Raw genomic sequence first — 10230 nt, 5'->3', positions numbered from 1 at the left:
CTGCCTAGTGGCCCCTCGGTGGAGTGCTGCTGGCGTCAGACTCATCTGCAGCAGAGAGCAGGGAGGCTCCGTGGACCGGCCCTGAGCACAGCCCGCCATCCCCAGGGCTTGTCTCCACAGACCATCAACCAGCAAGACCCCCACCATCCACAGAATCAAGCCTGCAAAAGCTTCATCAACATCTAAAGCCACACACTGGGTGAGCCTGAAAGATGGGAGAGAATTACTACAGAAGTGTCAGGCACTGCCTGTGTGGCTCAGAAATTAAACGTTCATGACCCCGTATCTGGGAAATGATTAAGAAACTTTCCACAGTCTGCCCAAAACAACATGCCCCGTGGGCCTGGGCCATTTACGCAGTGAATATGGTGTTTGGCCAAGCAAGGAGCAAGGTCTCAAGTGACCATCAGAGTCCTGGGGCCTCTTGGGTAGCGCTGGCCCAGCAGACTTCCCTGGGCAAGGGCTGCCTGCCCAGCTTCCCAGCGTCCATACACAGGAGCCTGGTCCAGGGCTCCAGTGCCATCCTCCAGGGACAGTGGCCTCTTCATAGCCAGCTCAACAAGGGGAAGGGGACGTTCCTCTGGTCCAAAAGAGGTGAGGCTCTGGAAGATGAGAGAGGTAGGAGAACAGGTGTCTGCTGTTTTGTTTGCTTTTAAAACCTCGTCCTTCCCTGGGGATTCCTGGCCCTGTTCAGTCTCTCTGAAGCCTGTCCTGCTTGGGGTCTTCGTGGGAGGAGGCCCAGCCCCCAGCCCGTGGCCTCCGCAAGGACGCGCTGGGTCCTCGGGACAAAGGAAATCAATTCCCGGTTCCCCCGGCAGCTAAGTGACTCGGTTGCCCCCAAAGCGATTTTCACAGCCAGGGAAGCGCAATTGTATTTTCCAGCTCATTAACCCGGCGCACAAAGCGCCGCAGTCCCGGGCCCCGGAGCACGGGACGGCGGATTCCAGAGGTCCCTCCCCGCCTGGAGACGCGGCTGCCCATTGTCCCCGAAATGTACCGCCTGTTTATTCAGGTCCTTTGAACACTCCTTCCGCATTGTGTGGGCACGCCTGGGAGAATCCTGCTCAGCCCAGACGAGGCCCCAGGCCGGCGCCACAGACAGAAACTTAGATCCGACCTTCACTCGTCAAGGTGCTCCGGGCTCCAGCAGGCCCCGCGGTGGAGGGGGGTGGGGGCGGTCCGGGCGGCTGGGGGGGCGGGGCGAAGGCTTCGGGGGCAGAGGAGCACGTGGCCCCAGCCCCACAAGACCCTCTAATTCCCGAGGGGTGGGGGCCAGGCCCAGGAGGACCCCGCTTTCTCTCCCCGGGTGGGGTCTGGGATGTCACCCCCTCCTCACCCCTGCTACTGAGCTGGTGCCCCAACAGCGGCCGTGTGGTCCGGTGGGCTCCAAAAGCTTGCCTAGGATGGGCCAGGGCGGCCCCACCTCGAACGCCACTCCCCTTCCCCACCCCCATGGGTGAGCGGTGGGTTCGGCATCAGGGGAAGAGCCCCACGCCCATTCTTCCTGCAGCACCAGGAAAGCGTGAGGCCTTGAACCGGTGGCTTTGCCCAGTGCCTTCCCTCGTCTTCCGCTGGGGGGTGGGGGTGGGGGAGTGGGAGATCGGGGAGGAGAAGGGAGGGGGAGGGAGGACAGGAAGGAGCGGAGAAGGAGGAGGGAGGAGGAAGGGAGGGGGAAGGAGGAGGGAGGGGGGAAGGAGGAGGGAGGGGAGAGAAGTGGGGGGATACCCTCCAAGCTGTCACTTCCTCTAATGCGGTGTGGGGGGGGCGGGGGAAGGAGGGAGGAGGAAGGAGAAGGGAGGGGGGAAGGAGGAAGGAGGAGGGAGGGGGGAAGGAGGAGGGACGAGGGAAGGGGAGGGAAGTGGGGGGTACCCTCCAGGCTGTCACTTCCTCTGTTGCTTCCTTCGCATTTCCACGGGCTTCCCAAGTCCGCAGAGTGCACTCACAGACCACATGGAGGCAAGATGGGCCCAGGGCGCCCCCCCCCAGGCCCCAGCCTCGGCCCTCTCCTCCAGGCGCCCCGCTGTCCTGACAGCCCCACAGCCCGTCCCCGAAGGCCTCCTGCCTTTCCAGCGGCTCCCACCAGCTCCTTCCCGGCCAGAGAGTCCTGACAAAGGGTTCTTCCCCAGACAAACCTTCGGGCCAGTTTGCATTTTCCAGAAATGGCCCCAACAGTACGTGCTTTTGGGTCCCCTAGGCCCTGAGTGGGCCTTTTTAACACCCAGGAGAACGCTGACCTGACAGTCAGTCGCTGCCGCCCCGACTCCCCAGCCTTCTACCTGGTTCCTCTGCTAGAGCACCGTGGCCCCTCCCCCGGGGTCCTGGGGCCCCTTCCTGTCCCGCGGCCCTGGCCTCTGCCCTCTCTCTGTTCCAGCTTCCCCATACCTTTTCCCAAGCCAAGGACTGTGCAAAGGCAGCCCGGCACGGCTTGCCCGGACCAGGACTGACCCTCAGCTGGTCCCAGACAGGAGTGAGCACCTACCCTGACGGCTTCCTGTGGTTTCTGCTCTGAGCCTGAGGGTTGGGGGCTCACGTGAGAGGAGCTGAACGCTCTTACCCTAGGGACGAGTTTCCCATAACCTCCAGTGACTCTGCAAGGCAGAGACTTGGTAGTAAGTCCTAGTGCCAAAATCTAGACGCTCGTGCAGTATTCCTTTATGAGGCCTTTCTTGCTCTTGTGGGACCCATTGAAATGGGGGGCAGAGCCTGGCCCTCAGGCCGGCCCGCTGCTAAGATGGGAGAAACAGGAGGGCACGGGGTGAGGGCCAAGGCCAGCTGGCGCTTCAGGGCCCCACTGGGGCTGCTTCCTGCATGAAGGTGGGGGTCCCACGGGGGAGGGGGCCTGTGCTGCCCGTGCACCGCCCCCCAGCACTCCGGGGGTGTGCCATTGCCCTCTCCCCTGTCAGGGGTCCTCCTGGGCCACTCTTCAGGGGCCCAGCCCTCGGGACTTCCTGCTCCCTCTCTTCACTGGCGGAAGCATCACTCTGACTGGTTCCACCCCAGGAACTTCAGTTCTTTCTGCCACGTCTCAAGACCCGATAATCGTTTCTTTTGCATCACCTCAAAAAAAATGGCTTCTATTGTAGCTTAAACTACACACACTCGGGAGTGGCACTGATAGTTTTCTGAGACCCTACTGTGGCAGGGGGTGGTCAGCAAGAATGACATAACCTGAAGATTCCTGGGTAGGCTGTGATGAGCTGCGGAGGAGCCAGGACAGGTGGAGAGACCACCTGGGCAGGCACCTCTGAGTCCTGGCTGACTCCTGCACCCCTGGGTGCGTGCCAGCGGACATTCGCAAGGACCAGGCCTCAGGGACTCACCACCACCACCTGCTAAACTGGCTTCTCCCACAGCACCCACTTAAGCCCTGCAAGCTAGAATCTCTCACATGTCTCATGGAAGGTGCCCCCTAGAGGTCTCTGTGACATGCTGCGATGTATGTAGTTCCCACCAGCGCTGGCTGCCTCATCCCTGACCTCACCCATGTAGGTGCTAACCTAGAACTTGGTCTTGGTGACTCCACTTCTGGCCAAGATGGAGCCACAGAGACAGAGTCTACTGTCCTACCTGAAACGTTCAAGGGGTCGATAAGATACACACAACACACCTGAACAACGGTTCCAGGCCGTGAACATGAGGCCATGAAGGACAGCCCGTTATTCAGAGGCAAGAAACAAATGAGATGAGCCCTACAATCGCCCCAACTCGTGGTTGGGCTCCTGGGGTGGGAAAGTGGAGATGGGGAGCCAGGCAGACAGGAGACTGCCTAGGGTCAGCAGCACAAAAGACCAAAGAAGGCAGAGCTGCACAGAGTGAGGGCTCCAGAGTTCTTCAGGGGCCCCCCTCTGAACTCAGTCGAGAGTAGATCAGTGCATGCATGTGGGGTTGTGGATAGAAACATTCCAGAGTGTTAGAGTCGCACCTGACACTCAGGTCTGGGAGCAGCACCAGTTCCCACCAGCCAGATGGAAAATCCCATGATCCACGGCGTTTGGGGAGGGGGACAGGGAGCCCTGCCTCAGGGGAAGGGTCCTGGATGAGCACTGCTCCAAATCTGCCTGAGAAATCTAAACGGAAGATGTGAAAGGACCACCTGTTGCCAAATAACTTACCCATATCCCAGAGCAAAACTCAAGGGCATTTATAGGAATGTGAAACCGTCCAGCACTCAACAGGGTAAACTCCTGAAGTGCAACATCTGACAAAAAATTACCAAGAAGCAAAAAGCAGAAAAATGTGAACCTTAATGGAAAGAAAAATCAAATCATAACCGACCAAGAACTGACATGGATGATGGACTTTGCACAACAGTTACCACAACATTCCATCGTTTCACAAGTTAGGTGGAGACGTGAAACACATAAAAGAGATCCAAACAGAACTTCTAGAGATGAAAACCACAATGTCTGAGATAAAACAAAAACAAAATACAAATAAACACTCAAAAAGATTAATGGCAGAATGGACATGTAGTGCTCAGAACTAGCTCTCCTCCCACAAAAAAAAGGAGCAGAGAAAAAGATAACTTTTTGAAAAGCGGAGCCATAGAACAACTTCAAGAGGCTGAAGATACATATGATTGGAGTATCTAAATGAAACGGAAGTCAGAAAAAAAAATTTGAATAATGGCTGATAAGTTTCCAAATTGAATGAAAACTATAAACCCACAGATCCAAGAAGTTCACCAAAAACCAAGCACAAGAAACATACATAAAAATTATCCCCAAACTCACCATAACCAAAAAGCTCAAAACCAATGATAAAGATAAAATCTTAAGTGACCAGAGAGAAGACACCTTATGTATACGGTAGCAAAGATAACAAAGGACAATGACAGATGTCTCACTGGGGACAGTGCAGATAATAAATGCACAACATCAAAACCCGTTGAGTCACAATTCTATACCCAGGAAAATATCTTTCAAAATCAAAGTAGAAATAAACACTTTTTCAGACATACACAACCTGAAAGAGTTCACCAGAAGACTTGTACCATAAGAAATACGAAAGTCCTTGGGGCATCCGGGTGGCTCAGTCGGTTAAGCACCTGACGCTTGGTTTCGGCTCAGGTCATGATCTCATAGTTCGAGAGTTCAAGCCCCACATTGGGCTCCGCTCTGACAGCATGGAGCCTGCCTGGGATCTCTCTCTCTCCCTCTCTCTCTCTGCCACTCCTCTGCTCTGTCTCTCAAAGTAAATAAACTTAAAAAAAATTTTTAAAGAAATATTAAAGTCCTCATGCAGAAGGAAAGTCATAGCAGATGTAATATAAACATACAAAAAACAGTAAAGAGCACCAAAAATTGTAACTGTGTGAAGGAATGCAATTTTTTTTCTTATTATTTAAATCTCCTTAAAAGATAACTGACTATTGAAACAGAAACGATATCAATATAGTCTGGGGTCTCTAACGCACAGAAGCGAAAGGTATGACAACAATAGCACTAGGGCCCGGAAGGAGAAATGAAGATACCAGACAGTATTGGAAAGTTCTTATACTATACACAAAGTGGGATGATGTCACTAGCAGGTGGGTTGTGGTAAATTGAGTGTGTTACTGTCAATCTTAAAACAGCCACTAAAATAAGAATAATAAAAAAGTTATAGCCAATAAGCCAACAAAGGAGATATGCTGGAATAATAATAATATAATAATAATAATAATAATAATAATAATAATAAAAGTCAATTGATCCAAAAGGAAGAAAAAATGGAACAAAGAACAGATGGGAATTTATAAAACAATTAGTAGGATGGTAGGTTAGGGCTCTTGGGTGGCTCAGCCAGTTAAGCGTCCTACTTCGACTCATGATCTCACAGTTCATGAGTTTGAGCCCCGCGTCAGGCTTGCTACTGTCAGTGCAGAACCTGCTTGAGATCCTCTGTCCCCCTCTCTCTTCCCCTCCCCCGATCACTCTCTCTCAAAATAAATAAGTAAACTTATTTATTACTGGGTTCTTTAAAACATATTTTTAAAAAAGACGATACATTTAAACCTTAGCACATCAATAAGTACACCAAATGTAAACGGTCTAAATACCCAACTAAGAGTCAAAGTAGGTAGAGGCGCCAGAACCACTGCAAGCAGCCTACACAAAGCACTTTTTTAAAAGTTTATTGGGGCGCCTGGGTGGCGCAGTCGGTTGAGCGTCCGACTTCAGCCAGGTCACGATCTTGCGGTCCGTGAGTTCGAGCCCCGCGTCGGGCTCTGGGCTGATGGCTCAGAGCCTGGAGCCTGTTTCCGATTCTGTGTCTCCCTCTCTCTCTGCCCCTCCCCCGTTCATGCTCTGTCTCTCTCTGTCCCAAAAATAAATAAACGTTGAAAAAAAAAATTAAAAAAAAAAATAAAAAATAAAAAAATAAAAGTTTATTTATTGATTCTGAGACAGAGATAGAGAGAGCAAGTGGGGGAGGGGCATAGAGGGAGAGAGAGAATCCCAAGCAGGCTCCGTGCCGTCCGTGCAGAGTGGGATGCAAGACTTGAACCCATGAACTGTAAGATCATGCCCCGAGCCGAAATCAAGAGTTGGACACCTAAACGACCGAGCCACCCAGGCGCCCCCAGAAAGCACTTTTTGAAGACAAAGACACAACTATGTTAAAAGTAAAAGCATAGAAAAGATATAGCATGCTAACACTGGTCAAAAGAAAGCTGGAGTCTTTATACTAATATTAGACAAAGTTGACCTCAGAGCCAAAAAATTACAAAAATGAAGATCACATCATATTGATAAAGTAATCAATCTGTTAAGAGGACATAACCATCTTAAACATTTGTGAAATGAACAAGACAGCTTCAAGATAATGTTAAGTAAAAACTGGTAGAACCACAAAGAGAAATCGAACCCACAATTATTGTTGAAGATTTCAATACTCCTCTCTCAATAACTGATCAAACAAGTAGGCAGAAAATCAGCATGGGTACAGTCGATAGGTGTGTTTCATCCAAATTGACCCAAATGACATTTATTGACCACTGTGCTCAGCAACAGAAAAATTCATGTTCTTTTCAAGGCGACAGAAGATTGACCAAGACAGACAATATTTGGGGACATAACATGAGTTTCCATACATGTAAAAGGACTCATGTTAAAGTGTGTCTTCTGACCACAATGGAAGTAAACTGAAAATGAATATAGAAATATCCCTGGAAAATCCCCAAATACTTGAGAACTGAATAAGACACTTCTAAGTGACCCTGAGTCAAAGAAGAAATCAAAAGGGAAATTAGTATTCCAAACTGAGTGAGAATGAAAACAGCATAACTGGGGTGCCACTAAAGCAGTACTCGGGGGAAAATTCATAGCACTGGATGCTGTACGAGAAAAGAAGAAAGGTGGGGCACCCGGGTGACTTAGTTGGTTAAGCGTCTCACTCTTGATTTTGGCTCAGGTCATGATCTCACGGTTCAGTTCATGAGTTCAAGCCCCGAGTTGTGCTCTGTGCTGACAATGCGGAGCCTGCTTGGGATCCTCTTTCTCTCTCACTTTCTCTTTCTGTCCCTCCTCTGCTCATGCCCTCTCTTTCAAAAATAAACTTCAAAAAAGAAGAAGAAAGGTTAGAAAATCTATGACTCAGTTTCCACATTAAGTAACCGAAAAAAAGAAGAGCAAACAACTCAAACCAAGTAGAAGAAAGGAAGCAATAAAGATCACAGTGGAAATCAGCGAGAAACAGCAGGTGATGAATCTGAGAGCTGGTCGCTTGAGATCAACAGCATTGTTAACCCCAGGCTGCCCACAGAGCTGGTGGCCACGACACCTCCAGGGTTCCGTTCACGTCCACGCCACCGTCCTTCTCTGTTTGGCCTGGCCTGGAGCAGGTGCCCCACTGCCCATGTGCTGGAAGCCCTGGGTCTAATCACTTTCCCCTCTGGGGCCCCGCGGCTGAGTGGAGCCATGTCCGGAGTGGCAGCTTGGCTCCCCTGGTTTCTAAAACCATCCCACACTCATCCTTGTCTTTGCCTGAGCGGATTTTTCCCCTCTCCACTGCCCTTTTCTCAAGGATCGCCAAAGAAAGATTGTTAATCCTCAAAATGAAACAAATATCTACAATTCAGTCATCCTGAACAGCATCCTGTCAATATCCACAAGCCTCATGTGATTCCCACAGGCCCCTGTGCTCTCGGCCCGAAGCTGGGGCTATGCAGCTCTTTCCACAGCAGGGGGAGGGTTGCGAGGGAAAGCGGGGGTGCGGGGGTGGGTTCTCTGCACAGGGGCAGCTTCGGCTGGCTGACTGCCCTGTGCCCCAGCAAGGCCCCCCGACCCACCCAGTCTCTGCAATTGGACCCCCAGGAGACAGTGCCCCACCCCCGCTGGACACAGGCAACGGCCCATTGGCCGCTTCTCGGCGCTGAGCCCTGCCAGGCAGGAGGCTGAGGAGCGGGGTGGTCTCCTAAAGCACAGATGCCAGCTGGAGAGGCAGGGCAGGGCCACAGATAAGGAGGTGGCCAGGGGTCAGGCTCAGGTCACCGTGCGGTGAAGGAAGGAGTAAGGGTATGAGGAGAGAAGCAGGGATTCAAGCCGCAGGCCCTCATCCACCTAGAAGGTCAGTGTGTGTTTCCGTCTGCTTCTTCATCCAGGCTGGGCCAAGGCTGGCCGTGTGCAGTCTGACGGTGGTCTGACCCCCGGAGGGGTCCCACCTCCACGGACATCCAGGGCCCACGAGGCATCCCTCCCTGGACCTGCCACACTCCCCCTCCTCCCTGCCTGACCGTGGTGACCACCATGTATGTGACAAGGAGCCGCGGCCAGGCCCCTGGCCCTGCAGAGATCCGCTCTTTCGTGGCCCAGGCATCCGAGTTTAGGGGACAGTGTCCCAGCAAGCAGGGACGCTGGCTGATCATCTGTGGTAGCATTTCCCACTCCTGGAAGGACTGCCTAGCATTCCGGGGAGTCTCGGGCCAGGGTCTGGGCCACTGAGGCCCTGAGAGGGACAGGAGCAAGGCCTGCAGAGAAACGGGGAGCAGGGGGAGGTACACTGTGCACTTGGCCTGAGTCCTGCCCTTGTGCCCGGGACCCGTGTGTGCAATGGGTCACGCCCGTTCATCAGGTCAGCCAGTGCCAGGCCCTGGCCCAGGGTGACGAGACAGCCAGAGCCAGAGATAGACAGAGAGACAGAGACAACAGAAAGACAGGAAGAGACAGAAAGTACACAGAGGCAGCATGTGGGGCTGACAGAACTGAGAGGGAGCCCCACTCCACTCCTCTGGGAAGCCCCGGAAGGGAGCCGAATCTGTCCTCAGAAACTCTGCCCCACCTGGCCCTGGCGTCCAGAGCCTCAGGCCCAGGACAGTTGGGTCTCGGGCTCACAGCGAGCAGCTGCGAGTGGGTGGACAGTAGCAGGTGCGCCTGGTTCTTACGAAGGCACAGAACCACCTGTCACCTGCCTTCTATCACCAAGTTTGGTCAGTCAGCGCCCCGGGCTCAGTGTAGCAGAGCAGTGGCCCCTGAGGGCACGTCCCACCTAAGGGGGTGTGGAGATGGGGCCGGGTGGGCAGAGCTAGGGAGGCCGGGAGGAAGGCTCCAGGATGCGTCAGGGAGGCCTGGACCCTGGGAGAGGTGGCGCCAGAGGAAGCGTCCCCACATGCCACGGGGCTCTGCTGCCGCCTGTGACCCGTGGCTGAGCTGTGGAGGAGAAGCTGGGGGCAGCGCCGGGCCTGCCCCCCCTGCTCGCGGCTGTGGAGGGAGAGCATGGACCTCGCAGTCACACGGGGCCGGTTCCGTTCTGCCCGGCCCCCAGCATGGCACCTGTCTCTCTCTTTCGGTTTCCTCTCCCACAAAAGGCAGGGTGATGACAGGTGCCTTAGAAGACAGGTTGGACTCCGACTACAGCTGTGACAGGTGACCACAAAAGGGGTGGCGTAAAACAGCGCTAACAGGAGTGCAGATGGTTCCCTGGGGCTAGAGTGAAGGGGGCGCTGGCTGCCGGAGCCCGCCCCTGGCTTCTAGAAGCTGCCCACAAGGCCAGCGGCGTCTGGCTGCATCCTTCTCACAGTGCTTGTCTCTGGCTCTCCCTTTCCCCTTCAAGGACACTCAGGGTGAGGCTGGGTCTGCTTGCACGAGGCAGGATGGTCTCTGCATCTCCAGGTCAGGTGACTAACGATCTTAACGCCGCCTCTGCCCAGGGCCCTGCTGCGCTGCCCAGAGCTGGGGCTGCGATGTCCCTGGAGGGGCCGTTCTCTACTGCCCTGGACAAAGCTATGGGAGCCGGGGGCTCTGGACAGAGGGC

General features: G+C 53.7%; 1 long non-coding RNA gene across 1 annotated transcript; it reads right to left on the bottom strand.

The window, feature by feature from the left end:
- Nucleotides 1-317: 317 nt before the first annotated feature.
- LOC112854588 (uncharacterized) lies at nt 318-1322 on the bottom strand. Its single transcript, XR_003222970.2, has 2 exons — nt 998-1322; nt 318-602 (listed from the first exon to the last, which is right to left on the bottom strand). It is a non-coding gene; the product is annotated as an uncharacterized LOC112854588 (long non-coding RNA).
- Nucleotides 1323-10230: the final 8908 nt, after the last annotated feature.

This window comes from Puma concolor, chromosome D2 (assembly GCF_028749965.1).
Source record: "Puma concolor isolate L17-30 chromosome D2, mPumCon1.1.hap2, whole genome shotgun sequence".
NCBI lineage: Eukaryota > Metazoa > Chordata > Mammalia > Carnivora > Felidae > Puma > Puma concolor.
Note: the sequence above shows the minus strand (reverse complement) of the source record. Positions and strands in the feature narration are given on the sequence as shown.